At 43.6% G+C, this 22,477-nt stretch overlaps 1 pseudogene; it reads left to right on the top strand.

The window, feature by feature from the left end:
- Window positions 1–1,707: 1,707 nt before the first annotated feature.
- On the top strand, window positions 1,708–2,312 carry LOC128839462 (apelin receptor-like; annotated as a pseudogene).
- The last annotated feature ends 20,165 nt before the right edge of the window (window positions 2,313–22,477 follow it).

Here is a 22,477-nt window from a genome sequence, read left to right as displayed (position 1 = left end):
GACAATTTTCTGATAAGCGCAACACGAGACCTGACCTTATTGTGGGTGTTCTCGAGGTGTTGTCGAAAGCTCAAACTCCAGTCCAGTGTAATGCCAAGATACTTTGGATTAGCGTCATGGCTGATGCTGTCGCCACGGAACTGAACATCAAGTTTGGTATTAGCCATTTTATTGTTCAGATGGAAAGCAGTTACCATAGTTTTTATTTTATTTTTATTTATTTTTGGATTAGGCCTAAATTTCCAGTATTGGAAATAATCAGCCATTGTGCTAAGATCTCGGGTTAGGGTGCAGCTGATGGTATGGAGGCTTGTATGGTGAACACCTAGGGCAATATCATCCTCATACATGTATTTCCTTGACTTCGTCACTGGTATGTCCCTGGTGTATAGATTAAAAACGTATTGGGGCCAGGACCGAGCCCTGAGATATGCCCAAGTTAAGAGTTCTTGGTCTACTGATCTGGCCATTAAGGTGTGCCTTAAGGCGGCGGTCCTCAGTCGTTGCTTCCAGGCGGCGGATCATTTGCCGGCAGTGAATGACGTGGGAGACCTTGAGGAGGAGGCCCAGTCTCCAGACAGTGTTGTATGCCAAGGACAGATCAACAAGGGCAATTCCTGTCTTCAACTTACGTTGGAATCCTGCCTCAGTGTGGCCGGAAAGTGAAGCTACTTGGTCACAGCAGTTCCTCTTCAGGTGAAATCCTGCCTGCTCCACTGGGAGGATGTCTTTGATGATATCAGACAGCCGGTGAAGCAGCACCTGTTCCATAAGCTTGCTGGTGGTTGAGAGGAGAGAGATGGGGCGGTAGCTGGCTGAGTCCTCTGGAAGTTTCCCAGACTTCAGTAGGGCAACCACTGTTGTCTGTTGCCAGCTTCTTGGCACGTCTCTGGTTCTATGCATGGCAGTAAAAAGCGCCACCAGCTATTCCCGTGCCCGTCTCCCCAGATTGAGAAACTCTGGAGGAATGCCATCAACCTCTGCAGCTTTCCGGGTTTTTGCTTCCAACAGCGCAACATTAATCTCCTCAACAGAATATGGAGAGAAGAGTGGGGATTCCTCCGGGCATTGTTGAAGGTTTCTGCGGCGTTCTCGCTGGACCTCCTGCCGTGTAATCTTGTCTGTTGGCGTCTTGCTGTTAGAAAGAAGATGAAAAGCAACAGCAAGTGCTGTCACCTTTGCTGAGTGTTCCGTTACTGGCTGGGATCCTCCAAGTTGCCGCAAAAGAGCCCATGCCTTACGCAGGGCCGGCTCTAGGTTTTTTGCCACCCCAAGCAAAAAAATGTTTGGCCGTTTTTCCCCCCCCCCTTTTGGGGGGGGGCCTTTTACACATGTTTGCACTTTGCAATGTTTGTTTGTTTTATTTAAAAATTAAAAAAAAAAAGAGAATTTGTAGTTAGTGAAATAAAACAATTTCCTACTAGTGTACTCACTTAATTTTAACAAAATCACAATTACAAACAATTTGGGTTTAAAACATTAGGGTCTTCCAGTGCACCCAGTTTTTCATAAATGTGTGTGAGGGAATGAGTGGGTGAGCTGTGAAGGGTGGATTTGTTTGGTTGTGTTGGGAGATGAATGTGTGTGTTATGATCGGTGTGTGTGCGGGGCAGAGCGGCAGCCAGGGGTGGGTCTTCGGGTGTGCCGCGGGGGCAGTGGCGGGAGCCCTCTTTATAGGCGGTGGATTGCGGGGCGCAGTGTGGGGCCATGGAGGACGTGGCCGCAGACCCGCTGGGCAGTGAGCCCTACTATTACTACGGGGAGACGAATGAGAGCGGGCCGGGCGCACAGTGCGAGTGGCCGGTGGACTGGGAGGCGTTCTCACTGCTGCCTGTGCTCTACATGCTGGTCTTTGTGCTGGGGCTGTTGGGCAACGGGCTGGTGATCTTCACCATGTGGTGGGGCCCGCGGGTCAAGCGCCGCTCCACCGACACCTACATGGGCAACCTGGCGCTGGCTGACCTGGCCTTCGTGGTGACCCTGCTGCTGTGGGCTGCCTACATGGTGCTGTGCTTCCACTGGCCCTTCGGCTCGGCACTGTGCAAACTCAGCAGCTACCTGGTGCTGCTCAACATGTTTGCCTCCACCTTCTGCCTGGGCTGCCTCAACTTCGAGCGCTACCTGGCCATCGTGAACTCGCTGCCTCGCTCCCAGCGTGTATCTCCGCACTGTTCTCGGTGACCGTGCTCTGGCTGCTGGCCAGCCTGCTGGCCCTGCCCGCCCTGCTGCTGCGTGACAAGCAGCCCGGCCCAGCCAACAACTGGAATGCCGCCCCTGGAAATGTCGCTCCAAGCACGTGTTTGCTTTGCTAGTGCCTAGAGCCAGTCCTGGCCTTACAGCTTTAAATCAGGGCTTTCAACGGTATCTTTCCACCTTTCCAGGTGCACCAAATTCAAGGACTCGTGCAGTGGCATTATTTGGGTAGCTGCTCTTTTCAGATTCCCTCAGGAGAGACTCAGATTCTTTTGTCCAGCAAGGGGTAAAAGCCTTGCGGTGACCACGCGGGACGTACTTCTTAGCAGTCGATTTTAGGATGTTTGTAAAATGATCAAAGTTTCTAGGCATCTGTTCTAGCCATAGGATCCGAGATTCTGTTTCTGAAGTGTAGGCAGGCCAGTCAGCCTTGCAGAAATTCCCTTTGGCACAGACTGCAGAAGAGGCACTTCCAGGCCAATCTGGAGGATGATTGGGCAATGTTGGCTATGCGGAAAGTGACTCAAGATGGTTCTTGTTATGGCCAGTGGGACTATTATGGGTCACAAAACACAGGTCAGGGTTGTGATCTGTTGTCCACCTCGCAGACCGAAAAGATCCAGATTGCTTCAAATCATAGAGTAGGTGGAGGTCTTCGAGGGAAGCCCATTCTGTGATCTGCTCCCCAGCTGTGTCATTTTGAGCAGTATCCCCAGTCTTGATGATGGCCGTTAAGGTCATCTATGTAGATGGCCGGATGAGGAAGGGAAAGTAAGATGGGATCAGGCCCCATGATGCTAGATGGCTTGTATATATTTACTATAATGATGTCCCTAATTCTACCGTATATACTCAATCATAAGCCAGTTCATTTATAAGCCGATTTCCCCCCCCCCCCCCCAGATGGATAAGTAAAAATGGAAAATGTTTATAACCCGTTCGTAAGCTGACCCTATAATTCAGGGGTCAGCAAACTTTGGTTTCTGGGCCATCAGGATAAGACGCTGGTGGGCTGAGATGGTTTGTTTACCTCGAGTGTCCGAAGGCACGGAGGTAAACCTAAGTAAACAAAGTGTCCCAGCATGCCAGCTGCTTACTCTGACGGGCCAGGACAGCAACTGGTGGGGAAAATTTTTTTTGGGGGGAGAAGCTGGGAGTCAGGGGAGTAACCCCTGTGACCCCCAAACTCTCCCCATCCCCTTCCCACCTTATCTGGGGAAGGCCAGGGGAGGATGCTTCTGGCCTAGCTGGAGCTGCTCCGGCAGGCTGGGCAGTGTGGCCGCAGCCTGCTCTGGCGGGCCAGACCGGGCGGCACAGCCGGAGCATGTTCCAGTGGGCTGCGCCAGGCGGCACGGCCGCAGCGTGCTCTGGCAGCATGGCCACAGCCTGCTCTGGGGGGCAGGGCCGAGCGGCATGGCTGCAGCCTGCTAGCCCTGGAGCTGCAGCTGCTTTGGAGGCTGGAGAAAGAGCAGCATGGCCAGAAGCAGAGAGACTCTGGCCCCGCCTCTTCCCTTCTGGGTGTGCTGCCTCTCCTTGCTCCCTCTGTTGCGGGGGAGGGGCTGTGTCCCACCTCTCCCTCTCTATACCGGTTCATAAGCCGACCCCCTTCTCTAGTGCTTCCCTTTTTTACTAAAAAAAATTCAGCTTATGAATGAGTATATACAGTACGTTGATCTCTCTTCCACTGATCGAGGATTCTTCTAAACTTCCACATCCTCTAATCCATTTTGCATGTACACTGCTAACCCATGTTTTGGATGGTTGACAGCAATGATTTTGATATAGCCATAGATTTTATGTCTGGCAAGTTTATCTTCTTTCACTTGAGTTTTTTAGAGGGCCACAATGTCAATGTGATGGTTGTTGCAGGTCCTCGAGAGGTAATCCGCTTTTTCCCTGGACATCCCGTCTACATTAAGTTGGTATATTCGGAGGACTGGCCCAACTGTTCTTTTTTGGTCCTGAAAGGGTGGTTTGAGGAAGTATAATCATTGCTACGTTCACTGGGAGGTTGGTAAAACGACATCCAGTGACCAGTTGATGACATTGCTATTTGGTGGATTTGCACAAAACACAGAGCACAAAAAAACACCAGCACTTAACAACAGCACCAGGTGAAGGTTGTTGCCTTGCTCCCAATGACTGTATTGATGTAGCTTAATAGGGTGCTGCTGGATATACAAGCAGGAAAGGAACATAATGATTCGTAGATAGGAACATTCCAGCATATACTTGAAAGTCAATGGGAAAAGCTACTCACTTCAAGGCTCCTCTATCCTGTTACAAGTTACAAGCCTTGTTTTGTAAGTGCTGGGAGTTAACAGATGAAAGGGTTGCAAACAGTTAAAGGGACTTTGTTCTCTGAGATGAGAGGTGATTAAAAACAACTGAGCAGCTCCTGAATGAGACGGAGTGAACTGGTTTGTGAGTTAGGGGAAAAGACTCTCATCCAGATCCTAGAGGTCTTGGGTGCCTGTAGGAAGCTTAGACCTGCCAGGTTCTTCATGTGGAATATAATAAGACATCTGGCAAGCTAGACATACATCGTTATAGGCTTTTAAGGTGTCTCTTCTCTGAAATGTTTTTATTCAAAGAAATACATTGCTTTTGGAAAGACTGGTCACTGGGTATCACTGATTACAGCTCACAGAAGGAAAAGAACTGCAGGTGCTGAACATAAATCAGGCCTGCTGAGATAATCATGATTAGTGCCCAAGGCTTGGTCTGAGTGTGGGAGAATCGCATGATTCCATCCTAAAGGAGGTGATGGCATGAGACCTGATGGGAGGTGCACTCACAATGACCAGAAGGGATTAGAGGTGTAGTTCACAAGGGAACTATGACAATAACTTTCTCTTAAATTACTGCTTTTTAAAAACAATTATTTGAATTGCTCTGAAGTGCACAAGACTAAATGAAGGACTTAAATAATCATATTGCTGTAATCTTTGTTTCCTTTCCTCAGCTCTGCTTTACTATTTGCTGCCATCGCTACTGTTCCATGTCTAACATATAGATGCTAATACACTCTTCAGTGCAAGGCTAGGTCTTTCTATCTCTTCTGTAAAAGTTGCAGCACAGTTTGAATGCTATAAAATACTAGTTAGTTTAATTATATATAACAGCTGCAAATGCAACAAAAGTTGTTAAAAGTGCTACAGCTCAAGGGTTTTAGGAAGTACAAATAACTATTTCTAGACATTCCAGCCCTTTGTGCCTTCGAAAATGTCCTCTTAAACAATACAAAAAGACCATTGGGTAAGCAAATATTGTGGTTCAAAGAATAAACTAAAAATCATGGGCAGCAGTTGGAAACATCTGTGGCTGTTAATAGAAAAACTAATTTCACTAAAAAAAAGAGTAAGCCCAAGAGAAAAAGAAATGTCCTCATACTATAAATGAGTTAAACAAAAGCGAGTCAGTGTTCATCAGGACTGTGATAGTGAAGAAACACTTAAGATGTTACTATGTCCTTTTCAAACACACTCATAAAACTGATATAGCAAACAGAGCTGAATGGCAGTCCTTAAAAATGAATAACAGTGGAATTTAAGCAGTGGCTTTGGTTTTGTTGGATGGCAGTTCTGATACACTGTAACCCAGTATCAGTGACAGCAGCTAGCTCTTAATGCAGACAAAAGGCTTCCCATGAATACCCAGTTGACATTTTAAGTCTCACAATAAATCAGCTCAGGGAATACAATTTCAAGTGAAAACCCAATTCAAATATCACCGCCAGTAGTTAATCCCTTAGCAATACCCAGTGGAGCAACATAACTAACCCTCAAATGCACAAAAATAATTCCAAGCCACAGCTCTTCATCTTTTGGGAAACTTAATGATAAAATGGAACTCACGGATGTTAAGGGAATGAAGGATTGAATCCACAGTCCCTGAGCCATCAACCAGCATTCAGGGCCTCAATGACCCAGCCTGAAATGTGAGCTACACGTTTACACAAATGACACATTTTGTTGAAAAGTCAAAACCTGGAAAATTTCAACCAGCTTTAGGGACAGAGCCTCAGCTGGTGTAAATTGTCATAGCCGAGGACATGCCCCTTCATCTAAATAGGCCCCCATAGTATCTGAGCACCTGATTATGTTTGATTAACGTATCCTCACAACACCCCCGTGAGGTAGGGAAGCACTATTATCCCCATTTTACAGGTGAGGCACAGAGGGGCTAAATTAATGGGAGTTAGGTTTGCCTATGTGTTTTTGAAAATCCCAGTAGGTGCCTATCTACCTCTTTAGGTGCCTAAATTCATTTAAAAATCTGACCCTAACTTATTCTAGGTCACATAAGAACTGGATAAGACCAAAAGGTCCATCTAGCCCAGCATCCTGTCTTCCGACAGTGGCCAATGCCAGGTGCCCCAGAGGGAATGAACAGAACAGGTAATCATCAAGTGATCCATCCCCTGTCATCCATTCCCAGCTTCTGGCAAACAGAGGCTAGATACCCCATCCCTGCCCACCCTGGATAATAGCTGTTGATGGACCTATCCTCCGTGAACTTATCTAGTTCTTTTTTGGACACACAAGAAATCTGCTCACAGCAGGGACTTGAGTCCAGGTATCCAGCTTTCTTCCTGACCACTGCATCATCCCTCCTTAGGGATGTCTACACTGCAATTAGACACCCGCAACTGGCTCATGCTGGCTGCCTTGGGCTCGGGCTGCGGGGCTGTTTAATTGAAGAACAGACTTTCAGGCTCAAGCTGGAGCCCAGCCTTAGGAACCTGTCAGGTGGGAGGGTTCCAGAGCTCAGACTGCAGCCTGAGCCTGGAAATCTACATTGCAATTAAACAGCCCCGAAGTCTGAGCCCCACGTAGCCTGAGTCAGCTGGTATAGGCCAGCTGCGGATTTGCAGTGTAGACACGCCCTTAGTTCCCAAAGCCTAAACAGAACCAGCAGGTTTCCTTTTCTTTTCTACATTTGTCTATTAATATTTGTGTATGTGTGTTCCTTTTATGCCTGTGTAAGTCTCTGAAGAAGAGCAGAATTAAGCTGGGACAGTCAGTTTTAGTTTATATGTATAAAGGATGTGCACCATATTTAACTACTTCCAGCAAGGAATTGTTGTTGTGAAGGTCACTTTTAAAGGAGATTTACCACTCTTCTTAGACAAAGGGATTTTTAATATTATTTTCTTAAGTGGCAGGTTGATTCCCCCCCCCTTCCTTTTGCTTGTGTATGCAGTCAATACTAAAAAAGATTTTTGTAAGGTTGTCTTCATCCTTTTTCCTCTTAGTCCTCTTTACCACAGTAAAACAACATCAGAAAAACTGCAAAATGTTAAGTGCAATAAAACTAAGATTAAGATCAAACTGACTTAAATCTTCCATCCTACTGCAATACACCATACTAAGGGATGGAGTTTATAGAAATGACAATTCAGTACAGGGAAAGATAAAAAGGGTCAGATGAGTGTATCCAAAAAGTCTTTGTTGCTTGTGGTTTTGTACATCTGCATTCAGAATGTCTCTTAACATGTTTGATTATTGCAACAGAAAGATTGAGTATTAAAGTACAGTAGAACCCCGATCATCTGACTCTCCATCATCCGTCTGTCTGTATTAACCGAACAACCAGCACACCTGGGTTCAGAGGTGGGCGGTCTCTCCTGTGGCCACCAGATGGTGCTACAGCCTTGTGCTTTCCCATTCTCCAACTTATCCAAATTTTTAATTATCCCATCTGGGCCCAGTGCCAATTAGATAAGATAAACTGGGTTCTGCTGTTCTTGCCTTTGAGAAAAGGGTATTTCCTTAATAATGAAGGCATCACCAATAAAGCAGCATTGCACTTGTAGTCATAATTGACCTTCTCTGTTTTTTTTTCTTTACTTCAAATAGTCTGAAGTTGTGTATTGTTCTTTCTATTAATCTTTATTAAAAATTGTACATTCTTTATGCTAAATCAGATACTCAGAAAATAATCAAAATCTTCCTGTTAGTTTGCTGAGAGCAGCTTCTCTGAATAACTCTTCTAGTGCCATCTTTATTATATAGAAATCAGATAGAGGGGCAATTCTTTAGCCAATTCCTTCTTAGGGCCCAAATTGTGCAAAGCATTTAACGTGTGTTTAAAATGTAAGCATGTAAGTAGTCTCTTTGAAACAGTGGGACTAATCAGATGTTTAAAGATGAGCATGTGCTTAAACATCTGTAGGATTGGGACCTAATATTGAACTTTAAAAAATAAACTTATACAATTTAAGTTAAGCGACAGTGTGATGGTCTGTGCCCCTGTATTCAATTCTTGCACACTATTGTAATAATCCTTCTACAGAGCATGCCTTGTGAGGTATTTGAAAACTCATAATTTGCTGATTATTATTGTCCTGGTAATATATGTGTGGAAATATTGTATGTAAAATTATAAGATTCCACCATATGGTGTTACTAAAACATGTCCCAAGTCCGGGGACTAGTCAACCCAGTTTTTCAGAGACAAAGGGATGGCTGATGCCTCAGCCAGGTATAAACAAGGTCAAATGGGCTATCACCGGCTAAGTGGCTATTCACTGTCAGGAAAAGGGACATGGGTGAAAAATTTGCATCTTAGCAAAAAACAGCATGGGGTCCCCATCCACACAGTCTGCCCGTTGCCATGTAATGCTGAAGATGCTTCTCAAAGGAGAGAGAGGACTATAAAAAGGAGGGGCAGACACCCCACTGGATTTCTCCTTTTCTCTCTGCCTATGACATTCATGACACCTGAAGAACAAAAGAGGCAGTGTTGGCCGGGCAGGATCCGGATTGAAACAAGTTCAGCCAGTAGAACTGCTGAAACGAAGTGAGAGAGGCTTTGTTTTGGATTAACTCCAGTTTTTGTTAAATTAGGAATTAATTACATTTAACTTTTATTTTTCTCTTAACCATTTCTGACTTTTATGCCTCATTACGTGTATTCACTTAAAATCTCTCTATAGTTAATAGACTTGTTTTATTTTATCTAATCCAGTGGGTTTAAAGTGAAGTGTTTGGGAAAGTCTATTTGGGATAACAAGATTTGTGCATGTTGTTTCCATTAATAAAATGATGGACTTTATATGACCTTGTATTGTCCAGGAGAAAGTTGGGCAGTACAAGATATACACTTCTGGGGGGAAAGTCTGGGACTGGAAGTATGTTGGGGTCACCCTGCAATAAACAAATCCAATGTGCATCTGGCAGGCTGCAACTCACACAGACATAGCTGGGAGTAATTTACATGCTGGAGGCTGCTTGTGAGCAGACCAGGAGTGGTGGCTACAGAAGCAAAGTGGTGAAAAAGGCACCCTAGATTAGAGGCAGGGGGGACACAACCACTCATTAGTCTGTATCTTACCCTGGGTATGTCACACAGGGATTATTATAAAGATTTTAATTCCCTATGCCACACAATAGTTTTCAGACAGAAAAATTGATTTCAATGGAGCTATGCTGACTTACACCAGCTGAAGGCCAAGCTATTTAGTTTAGGCTAGACAAGAAGTCAATTTTGTGGGGGAAGTGGATGGCAGGTTCTTGCAGATTAAAGCACAAAACAACATTCTTTTAGATAGTATTTTTGGAGATACCATATAGAATTCAGCAGAACACAAATGGCAGCAGCTAGAAGATGCCACAGGCCAGGCAATTGAGGGATATCTGCAATCCAGTGTAACTAGCTAACAGCGAAATGAAAAGAAAAAAATATCCAATAATCAATTCAAATAGAGCGAGAATAGAAATCATGTCACCTGTTAGGGGGCTTATTCCTTCACCCTCTCACTTCCCTGGTCCTTCTCGCATGAACAGAGAGCAACAATACCCAAAGTCCTAAGGTGCAAACAATTCGATGTTTATTGGGGTGAACTTCCAGCAAGCATGATTCCAGTTTCCTTCCTCAGTGTCCCCCTTCCCAGCTCTGACACCACAAAGCCTTGCCTGTGTCCCTGTTCCCATTCCCCCCCCTTACTTCCTGATTGACTGCAGACTATATAGTAAAACTTGAGTTCTGTTTAGCTATACCTTAACCAATCATTTTACTGAAATTTAGCTAACCAATCCTAACAGATTGTAACATGCAGGGCTGGCTCCAGGGTTTTGGCCGCCCCAAGCAGCCCAAAAAAAAAAAAAAAAAAAAAATAGCCGTGATCGCGATCTGCGGCGGCAATGCGGCAGGAGGTCCTTTGCTCCCAGCGGGAGTGAGGGACCATCCGCCGAATCGCCGCTGAATACCTGGACGTGCCGCCCCTCTCCGGCGTGGCCGCCCCACGCACCTGCTTGCCAGGCTGGTACCTGGAGCCGGCTCTGGTAACATGATTATGTAACCAATTATATCCCACCACCTTAATTGTTTTACACCCAACAAAATTAATTATGCAGCAGACAGAAACAATCATAGTACCAGACAAACAATAGGGAAGTGGAGACTACAGTGATAGAACAATACAGAAATGAGGATTTCACATCCCAGCTATTGATAAGTGAGTTCTTGCCAGTCTGGGTGTTATCAAATTAAGTTTCCTTTTACATCTTCTAGGCTCTTCCCTTTCTCTGGAGGTGATAGGAATACAATCCTGTCCTGATATTCCTAACAGCCCAATAGCACCTTGTTTCAATGTGACTAGTTTGGAATGTGAGGATGTGACCGTTCACTTCCCAGCTTATGGCTGCCTGTGCTGCTTAGCCAAAAGCTTAGCCTAAGAACAAGGCCTCAGACTATCATAGTACGAGAAGGCCCTTACACAGACAGACAGTGGGGGGAAACAGTGATTTTGATTCTTATACCTCTATAACTAGCTAGGTGACAAGAATACACCTAAATTCTTAAAATATAGGCCTTTGCAGACAGGCCTGAGTATCTCTATCCTAACGTCACCTTTTTCTGGTTTTCTGATAACTGCAGGCTCTCTTCTGACTAGTCTCACATCAGGAAATCTGGGTAATAATAAGAAGTTGTGTTAAAGGAAGGTGTGACAGTTGGAGCTACTCTGTGGTAACTTATGCACACAGTATGTTGACCTGGTTATTGGGATGTACATAAGGATCTAGTTTATTGGGGGAAGGTGACTGTATGGAACAACAAGGAGGGAAAGAAGAAGAATGGCTCAAGACATGCTACTTCTTAGCAACCACTTAAGTTTTTAAGAGCCAAGGACTGGAAAAAGGCTAGGAGCCAGAAGATCAAAAGGACTATCCCAGTTTAAAAAGGGGTCCTCCTATCTCTTGAGTTTAGGTAGTTGTTCAGGGGGAACCTGACTCAGATGCAGGAAACTGATGGGGTGTCTGCAGAAATTAGGCCTGCATAGGTTACCATCCGGGAATGGTAACCTGTTGCTTAGCAAGATATGTTTGTTGTGACAGAATGCAGCCCTGTATTCATACCCTGTGCACCACTGTAATAATCTTTGTACAAAATACGCCTTGTGAGGTATCACTGGAAAACTAATAACTCACTGGTCAATAACATCATGGTGAAATGTATGTAGCAACATTGTATGTGAACTTATGAGAATAAGTTGCAATCACGACTGAAATGTGGCTAATAGACAAGTCTGGGGAGGGGATAAACCTGTTTGTCTTGGAGAAAGGACAAGCTCATACCTCTAGTCAGATGTCATCAAAGTTGATGATGGGCAATCAGCTGTCAAGTGGTCATTCTTTCCCAAGGAGTTGGGGCAGGAACCAATTGGTCTGCATTTTAACAAACAATAACATGGAACTTCTTTCACTATGAGGTGAGATTCCATGACTCCATGCTCACCCTCAGTAAAATGCATTTCAAATGGGGACAGGACTATAAAGTGAGGGGCAAAAACACCCAAGGTTTCTCTCACTCTTTCACCTAAGAAGACAAAAGAAACAGCCATTTTGACTTTGGGAGAGATTCTGACCTGAAATTTGGTCAGCCCTGCTGCTGGGAGCATGTGGTAAGAATTTTATCTTGAACCAAGTCTAGATTAAGTTTTAACACTAGAAAGCATGTTATCTTTAATGCCTGGTACTTGTAATCACTTAAAGTCTCTCTTTGTAGTTAAATAAACATGTTTTATTCTTTAATCAAAACTAATCCAGTGTTTGTGGTTCAACTGGACTGTGTGATCATAGAATATGAGGGTTGGCATGGACCTCAGAAGGTCATCTAGTCCCACCCCTTGCTCAAAGCAGGACCAATCCCCAACTAAATCATCCCAGCCAGGGCTTTGTCGAGCCTGGCCTTAAAAACCTCTAAGGAAGGAGATTCCACCACCTCCCTAGGTGCTAACTCCATTAACAGTAGCAAACTATTTGGATATCATTCCCTTAGGGGGCAACAGACCTAAAATATCTGAACTGACCAGGAGAAGGCTGGACACAGGTTTTAGGGAAGATTCAGAATAGGTAGGGTTGGGGTCACTCTGCAGGTAGTAACCAAAGCTGCTGAGGTCAGTCTTGCTGGCAGGCAGCAGCTATACACAGAAACTCAGGGTGTGACCTGCGTGCTGTTTGTGAGGAGTCCAGGTTAGGAGCTATAGCAACAATGTATTCTGAGGAATCCCAGGTTGCAGGACTGGTAATGACACAGCCCCTCACTGGTCTAGATTGCACCCCAGAATATCATACATGTAGATAGTTGTTTTAAAATCCTTTTTCTCCAAGGGTTTTGTTCCTGCTGCTAAAATATTTTGTTTTAATAGGGCTGTCTGATCATTGCAGCCCATTGGTCAGATCTCCTGAAGAAACGAACAACAGGTGGATGAACTCAGTTGGACCTACTGGGTAAGCATGGTGGATACAGAGGGTACTGTAGCCCAAGACCTGGTGGCAAAAATCATGGGATTGTACTGTAAGAAAGGTAGAGGTATAAGGCCTAACACCTGGGGGGCGGGAGGGGGGAGGGGGGCAGAGAGTGCAAGGTACACTCGGAGACCAGAAAGAGGACAGAGGAGTAACTAGCCCTGCAACCATGAGTGGTCTACTTAAATTTGTAAGTTGGACAAATCATCAACTATTTTGCAGATAATTGTCTCAGTGCCTGTACTTGCACTGCAAGGCCATTGTGACATGATTTGGCAACGATTAACTATTTATGGGTAGAGAGTGGTACTACAGAAAAGGATGTGGGGTTTATAGCGGATCACAAATTGAATGAGGGTGCTGTTATAGAAAAAGCAAATGTAATTGTGGCATGTATTAAAAGTCTCATATGTAAGATGTGGAAGTAACTGTTCCACTCTGCTTGGCACAGATGAGGCCTCAGCTGGATATGGTGTCCAGCTTTGGGCACCACACTTTAAGAAAGATGTGAACAAAGTAGGGAGAGGGTCCAGAGGAGGATAACAAAAATGATAAAAGTTTCAGAAAACATGACCTATCTGGAAAGGTTGGGCCCATTTCTCCAAGAGAAGAGAAGGCTGAATGGGGAACATACCTCTTCAAATATGTAAAAAGTTGTCAAGACAAGGACAGTGATCAATTGTTCGTGTCCACTGAGGGTAGGACAAGCAATAATCAGCTTAGTTGGCAGCATGGGAGATTTAGGTTGGATATTAAGAAAACTTTCTAATTATAAGGATAATTAAGCACTAGAACAAGTTACCATGGGAGATTGTGAAATCCATGTGCTTGGAAGCTTATAAGAGGTTAGAGAATAGGGTTTAGCATAAAATGCATATAGAGAATAATGAAAGAGCTCTCCAATGTTGGGGCCTAAGAGATCGTAAGGATAGTGGAGATGTAAATGGAGAAAAAAGGGAGGCGTGAGAGAAAGAAGAATGAGAAGAGATTAAATTTTGGGGAGGCCCAGTTTGAAAAGACAGCTAGATTGCTGCTTGAGATGTGGGATGGGATGCAGGGGAAAGAGGATAGGAGAAAAGTGGTAGATTTTGGCCATCATCAACATGGAATAGGTAGCTGAAACCATAAACAGATGAAGCTGCAGGGGGAAAGAGAATGTAATGGGACAGATAGATGGCTTTGGGGAAAAATAGAAGGGGGGAGAAGCTATTATAAGCAACACTTAGAAATTGCATAGGGTCTGATTGTTCCTGACTTTAGAACATGTGTGTAAGGGAAGGCGGCAGAAAGGCCAGGGGAAATGGTTTTGTCCCATCTCTTCTAGCACTGGAACTGTTCTCTTAACCATCATAGGACAGCCTCTTGCTGACAATTGTTGTTGGTCATGCGTCAGTCTCCTAGTGTAGAAAGAGCCAAAGAGACAGCAAATCCCACGTCAGCCACAAAGCTGGACGTATTTTCAACAGGCACATAGAGATTGTGTTATACTATTAGTAAGGTGTACTTGTTTCTAGATGTGAGCTGAACAATATAGGTGAGAGAGAAGCAATTCCTTACGCTTAATAGAGCTCAATCATTTTCTCTCACTTCTTTTGCATCCATATTTCCTACTTATGTTTTCAGTTCTCTCTCTCTCACACACACACAGCCTCCCCCCTTCCTTATTCCTCCCCCCCATCCCTTTCTCTGACCCTAAGCAGACTTAAGGAGCATATTCTCAGCTGGTGTAAAACAGACTAGTTCCAGTGATTCCATTGGAGCTAAGCCAATGTATGCCAGCTGAGGAGCTAGTTGTAAAGGTGTGTACCAACCTCATACTGGGCCAGACGGGGTTAATGAAAGCATGTGGGTTCAAACAGCCTCTTCTCCACTACACCAGGAAAGAGGAATTAAAAAAAGCAGAGTTCAGATGGGGACTGACCAGTAAGGAGAGTGGATTGGTGGCTCCCACTCAATGAGAGAAGCCTGGAGTCAGGATGCTGAGGACTGCTGGCAGACAGTGCTTCCCTAAAGGAAAATAGGCCTGCAATGGGGAGCCCAAGGCAGTTGGAAAGGAGAGTTGGAGGAAGTGAGTCTGCTAAAGGTTTTCCATGCTGCTGAAAGGGCCTGCAGGTAGCAGGACCCAGGACAGGTGAACAGGGAAACCTCTTCTGCAGCAGAGCCAGCTGGGTTGTAGAAAGTGCTAAGAAGCTAAGTGCAGTGACCCTGGGGAAGAGGCTGAGAGCAGCTGGTATGCTATGAGCCTGGGAAGAGGTTGTGGCAAAGGTCCATGACAGGGCAAGGTAGGAAGTGGACCAGGGAAGCAGCAAAGGGTCTGTGTAGTCAGGCTTGTTAAATAGTCCCGGACCAGAACCCAGTGGAGAAGGATGGCCTGGGTTCCCCTGGGTTCTACTGAGGAAGTAGAGCCAAACCCTCCAATGAGAAGTAAGGATTTTGAAACTCCCTGGCCCAGGGGTAAAGACTACTGAGTCAGTTGTCAGACCAAAGGCCTAATGTGATGCTGATGGGTGATTGTTTGTATTATTGATTCCACCTGGAAGGGTGGGGACTATGTGTGACCTGGTTGGATAGCTGAGTTGTATGAAGAAGCAAACCGTGACAGGGCCAAAGCAGCTGTTAGCAGGTGCCAAAGAAGGTAAGCTTTCTACACCAGACTCGGCCACAGGGTGGGAAGCCAGCTAGTGAGTCACATGCTTGTATTGATCAAAGAGTTTCTTTGTTCATAGCTACTGTATTTCATAGTTAGACACAACTGTGGAATCTTTTCTAGTCCACCATGGTATGTTTATAGGGGAAAAGCAAGCAATAAGTAGTGAAGTGATATCTAGATTTCCTGAACAAAAGCAGACTAATTCTCCTGTGAAGTGATTGGGTATTTTTTTATGTTAACAGCTAAATATTTACATAGCAAACACTCTGAAACTGTTACTGGGAGGGCTTGGCTTGTTAAAAATAGCAACTCATTTCAAAGCAAATCTTATTTATTTATCTGAATTTGTCTATATTTAGTAATGGTTTGCACATGTTTAAACCAATGCCTAGTCAATTTCATGTGTAAAAGGAAATTAATTCCTGAACTAGAATTTTAATCCAATAAACAAACAAACTGTGGATGATGTGTACAGATGACCAATAGAGCTCAACAGAAGAAAAAAAAAAAAACCACTTGGCTGAATAGATAATTAAATTAAATTCATGACATCTATCCTTGACATTATCAGTATTTTAAATGTCAAAGATTTGATGGCCGGACTGTGGCAGGCCTAAAGGTCAAAATTTGTGAAAACAATTTTTGCTGCTTTCAGTAGGTGGCAGTATGAGACATTAACATATAATATCTTCTCAATAGACTGCCGCTTAGTTAAAAAGAGTAGATACAATGATTGGAAACTTGTGGGTTGAAAAAATTAATTTTTTTCTTTATAGCCAATTAGTCAATTACTAGAGCCTGAGTTTTGTGCATTCAGTCCTCACCAATTTGAGGACACTTATCACGAGCCACAGGTAGCTTATTATTAGGATTAATCTTGATAACACAACTCTCGTATAATGAAAGTCATTATGTTTCTCAAATACTTGACAAAAGGGGTTTGTATCATTTCCCCCATCTTACAGATGTGGTGCTAAGCCCAGAGAGGTGCTGTGATTTGCAGGCTCAAATCAAATCTCTGAGGTACACCCACAGCTGGGATGGGTCATTCAGTCTTTTGTTCAGAGCTTCAGTTTGTAGCAAGGCTCCTCCAGCGGTCAGAAGCAGGATTGAAGACAAGATGGAGGAGATGCAGCTGCCTTTTATAGTCTCTTGCCATGTAGCCTCTGCTTTCTTTGTTTCAAAAACAAGCTATCCAGCACATGGCATGGAAAAACCTTAGAGTTCTGTCCATAGGCATGTCCCTGCATGCCTTGCTGAGTTACAAGGTGCATCTGCCTTCTCTCAACGGGTCAGTTGTATAGCTGATGGTCCTTAATGGGCCATCAAGCTGGCTAGGCAGTGCTGACGCCAAATTGTCTGGGGTGTCACCCAGAAGCATAGCACAAGTTTGAAGTGCAGACAGTATAGAGCCAATACTTATAACTTTAAATACAAAATGATACATGCATACAGATAGCATAATCATAACCAGCAAACCATAACCTTGTCTTAGACACCTTATTTGACCCCCTTCATACAAGATTTGGTGCCACTACAGGATCTTGGTTGCAACAATGATCTATACGGCCCCAGTTTGTGTCAATAACATTACAGCTTTGTATTTGTTATGGCCTGGTCTGATGCTCCTTTGAGTTGGGTGTCTTGGTCTATGGGGAGCTTACTACTGCTGCTGCTAAGTTTGAGGAGGTTGGGGGGTTGTTTGAAGGCCAGAAGTAGGGGTTTGGCAAAGACTTCTTTCAGGATGGGGTCCCATTTGATTATGGGTTGTAGTTTGTTGATACCTGGTATGGATTCCAGTTTGGGGTGGTAGGTGACAATTAAGGGTGTGCAGTCGGACAGGGTTTTATTTCTGTATTGGAGCAGATTCTCTCAGGGTATTTGGGTGGCTTGTTCCATGATGTGAGCTACTTCTCCAGTGGAGTGTTGTGGTTTGTGTTGAAGGTGGTTTTGAGTGTGTTAGGGTGTCTATCCTGGACTTTCTTCTCAGAGCATATGCTGTAGTATTTGAATGCCTGGCTGTAGATAACAGATTTCTCTAGCACTTTTTACACTCCCTGCTTTTTGTGAAGAACTTGGTGTTAAAGCATAAATCTGTAGCATACAGAGTTATAACCATCTGGCAATGTCTCCGCCATTTGTAACTGCCACCTTCCTTCTCCATCATAATGTTTTGAAGGGGAAATGAGATTATAGCAACCCTTTCACCCAACTATTTTTTCATGGTGAACAGTCATGAGGAAGCAGAGTGAGATGGAAATCACAGGTTTATACAAAGATTGGAACACTGAAGGCTTATGAGGCCATGGATCTCTGCGACACTCAGAATCTACCCTCCAGAGAGTATTAATGGAATTACCATGTTAGCTTAGACACATTCACAGATTTTAAAGCTAGAAAGGACCATTCTAATAATTTAGTCTGATCTCCTGTATAACACAGACAGCACCTTGCTGCTTCTACATGGTTTCACAAGATTGTAAAATCACCGGCTATATGTATTTGTAACTCATGGTATAGTCATTTAGCAATGGTACTTTTTTGTTGTTGTTGTTCACTCAAATAGAAAAGCCAACTGGATTCATCGCTTCCCTAAATGGGAACCGTGTTAAATTTGGAAATATAAAATGATGAGGCAGCCCAATAGAGTAGTTCAGTAACATGGTATCTGGGTTGAAATTCTACTTAATATACATTAAAGGTCTTAGCTTTACAACATTAGTGGTCTTAGCTGAAACTCTGGTGAATGTTTGCCACCAGGAAGCCACTACATTACTTGGCACAAATGTTAGCTCTTGTTTAAAAGTGTTGGAATGGCAGGGTTATTATAGGTCAGGATTGGAAGAGCAAAACAGAAAGCTACCATAGTGACGGTCCAGCTTTAGCCAAGGCTATCAGCTTCTGACTTCACAAGCACTGAAATTCAATCAAAATTTAAGAAGAGGTTGAGAGAATATAAATTCTTTTTTTAAAAAACAAAACAAACAAAAACCAGAATTGCCAGTTGCTATTTTTGTGAAGAATAAGCCCCCGACGTGATAAAGTGAAACTCCTCTCTGCTTTGAAATTAAGCACCCACAATGTTAGCTGCAAAGGAAGCACATTTTCCCACTACAAGGGAAAATTCAGCTGTACAAAACGTATGGCATTTAAAGATCAAGAAGGCCTCTGAGGGGAATAATTGCTTTACTCTTGGGTGTTTCTACAATTCAGATCACTGGGCACCCTGACATTAAATCAGTCAAAGGTCCTGTTGATCATAGCTAATGCACATTTGAGTTAGCAACCAAAAATGTTGAGAATAATCTAAGATCTTATGAAAACTTCAAATTAAGAAGAAAACACAGTTGGGGGAAGGAGGGAGGAAGAGGGAGGGAACCGTCATCCAGTTGCTGTTTTATGTGTTTGCCAATGATTACACAAATCCAAAGACAGTTCAGTTACAGAGCAAATCACACTCCAAAGATTTCAGTGAAAATACATTGAGACACTCCACTGGAGAAGTAGATCATATGATGAAACAGGCCACCCAAATACCCAGAGAGAACCTGCTTTAATACAGAAATGAAACCCCCTCTGACTGTACACTCGTAGCTGTCATCTACCACCCCATACTGGAACTCATATGGGGTATCATCAAACAATTGCAACACATACTTGATGGGGACTGCATCCTGAAAGAAATCTTTCCTGAACCACCTCCTCTGGGCTTCTAACAACCCCCCAAGCTCATTATTACATGCAAGCTTCCCACAGCCTAGGACATACCAACTCAAAGCAGTATCAGACCCTCCAAGAACAACAGATGCAAAATGTGCAGATATATCTCCACTGCTACAATGATAAATGCCCCCCATAACATCTTTCAAGATCTATAGGTCTGACCTATGCCTTTCACAACATGTGGTGTACCTCATCCAGTGCTATGTGTGTGAAACCAGACAATCACTAAGCTTTCAAATGAACTCACACAAGAAAATGATAAAAGACAAAAACATCCTATCAGCTGTGGGTGAACATTTTTCACAAAACAATCATTCTATATCTTACCTATCAGTCCTCCTCCTCAGAGGAACCTGCACAACTCTTTCTAAAGATGAACCTGGGAGTTTGAATTCATAACTTCGCTAGATACTAAAAATCACGATCTTACTAAAGACACTGGATTTATGGTTTATTCCAATAATCTGCACCCCACTAACACCCTTCCCCCTTTTTGTCCTATGACTACAAGTGTGTTAACAGGTCAGTTCACCTTGAATGGTTCCTTACTTTAGCATAAGTAGTTTGAACAGATAGCACATATTCTATCTTGTATTTTGCTGTGACACTCTTGGTACCTTTCCCAGATCTGAAGAAGAGCTCTATGTAGCTTGAAAGCTTGTCTCTCTCCCCACTAGAAGTTGGTCCGATCAAAGATATTACGTCTCTGCTAGAGAAACTGCAGTCAAGATAAGCAGAGGAGAGAGAAACTGTAGGGAGACAGAGAAACTGCAAGAGTACTCGAGGATAGTGAAGACAACACAGACTGAGCCAGAAATGTGAATGTGAAGGATGGTTGGAAGGGAAGTTTTAAGTTGGTACAGAATTAAACTGGACAGATAATACACCAATAAAAAAAATACCAAAACTCTAGGTGAGATTCTCCACTGCCCTGCACTTCATGCGGTCATTTACACTAGAGCAAACAGAATGCAGAATGGATAAAAATCATTATTCTAATTTAGTTGCATTTTATACACATTCTGTATTGGTGCCAATGACTATGCTATAGGTGCAGGGCAACTGGGAATCTACAGGCCTAGACATGTGTCTCAAAGTGCCTTTCATTTTCCGATTGATGTGACTAATAGCTAATGTGGACTTCTTACAAAGAAGGTAGTTTATTTAATGCAGTTCACCCATGCATGAATGAAAGTCAGAGCTGGCAGTAAATGGTATTTAGCAGATAGACTTTTCTGAGAATTCTCTCAATTTCCTTTTTGTAGGAAAATGTTGTTCTCACAGACACCATCACCACCCATAGCAACTCTCATCAAAAGCTTCTAATGTGATGGAAAGGTTCAACACCTATACAGAGAACTTGATTTGTATTTACAGGGTCCTAGAATCCATGCTCCAGCCTGAGCCCAGAAGTCTACACAGCAATGAAACAGCCCCACAGCTCAAGCCCTGCAAACCCGAATCAGCTGGCATGGGCCAGCCATGGGTTTTTCTTTGCTGTGTAGACACATGCTTAGTGGGTGTAACTGTAATTTGTGTCTTCTTTAAGGCCCCTTTACACTGCCGGAGTGGTGGTAGTCACCTTTCTAGTGAAATTAGAATCAGGGCTGCCAGAGCTTTACAGTCCAGACACTAAAATGTTGAACTATGACAACAGGCAGAATAATCAAACCTAATGCTCCCTCTGATTACAATAATAGCCCTCCTCTGTAACAGTCTGTGTACCAGAGTCTGTGTTCCCTCTGTTCCTCCTGCTGAAGTCAGTAAGAAATTCTTCCACCTTTTTAACTGGCTAGATAATCTTCAATATTTGCAGTTTTCCTGTGATTTATTCTTGTCTGCCTTTCCCTATTTTTTTCTTAATTATTTTTATCCCAAATGATCAGCTAGTTGCAGTCTGAGGACAAAGAGCCATACCTTATGCGCACAAACTGGACTCCTCCAGGTTAAAATATATATAGACAATGTATTATATTGTACATGGAAATTATATTTGCAATGCATCCAGGGGTGCCATAGTGTTCATGTTCAGAGGCTATCTGCATCTCTTCAGATGAGGTAGGCCTATTTTTAGTCCCAGCTACACTCAAATGTCAGATTTCAGTGTTGTGGCACATAGCACAAACCGGTTCTTGTTCAAAACCCCCTGTCACTTATCACAGAGCAGTTGCTGAAATTCTGTAGGTATAACTCAGCACAGGCCAATTCTCTTGACACACCATCCAGTCAAAAGTACCAATGTCTTTAGAAAAAAATGGTGGGGAAACATGTTTGGTGTTTTGTCAGTCTGAAACATGAAGCTTGCTTAACGCCATAATTGATTGTGGAACATGATTCTTGATTCCGTCACTAGTGTACTTTTTTTTTTATTCATGCCTCCTTACTCTGTGAACGTGGAAACCAGTTTCTAAACAATAAGCTGTGAAATTATACATTTTATGAACAGGAATGAGGGAACAGTTCTCTGAACCACACAGTGGAAGTTGAATCCACATGGAGGGTGAAAGCCTGTACCAGTTTCCCCTACAGACAGACAAAGGTGTGAATTTAAACTGCTATAGTTATATCAGTACAGTTCCCCATATGGCTACCCTTATTCTGATGTAAGAGCACCTTTTTCCAATCGTGCCTCTTGGGAAGGGGTCTACTATACACAAAAAAGCCACTTTTTTAGTGGTATGAGTGATCGTGAGGGGGTGCTATTCTGGTATAATTATAATGGTTTAACTCTACTGGTATAATTATACTGGTAAAACTTGTCTGTGTGGACAACTCCTGAAATTCAGCCATTCGGCAGCACCCACACTGAACATAATTACTGGGCTTTGTGCAGAAAACCATACAGCGGTGGCATGGGTGATGGAATACAGTTCAGTGCATGGACAGGCTATAGAGGTGTAATGCAGCCCTCTGTGGCTGCTATTCAAGTCTACAGACTTTGAGTGACCACTGGCCTTCCACAGTGCAGGGTTATCTGACTCCTGGACCAGGATAAGACAAGATCTAAAAATCTCTGTTAAGGCACAATAAGGGGACACTATCCATGGTGTGTCAAGGCCCCACTCTGTGTGGGCTTATCAATCTTCACACACTTTCCCCATGCCAGGGGAGAAAGGATGCCACTCTTAAGTGGTGTGGAAAGCCTGGTGTGAATGCT

The sequence above is a fragment of the Malaclemys terrapin genome, chromosome 1 (assembly GCF_027887155.1).
Source record: "Malaclemys terrapin pileata isolate rMalTer1 chromosome 1, rMalTer1.hap1, whole genome shotgun sequence".
Taxonomy (NCBI): Eukaryota; Metazoa; Chordata; order Testudines; family Emydidae; genus Malaclemys; species Malaclemys terrapin.
This window is presented reverse-complemented; position numbering and strand designations above follow the sequence as displayed.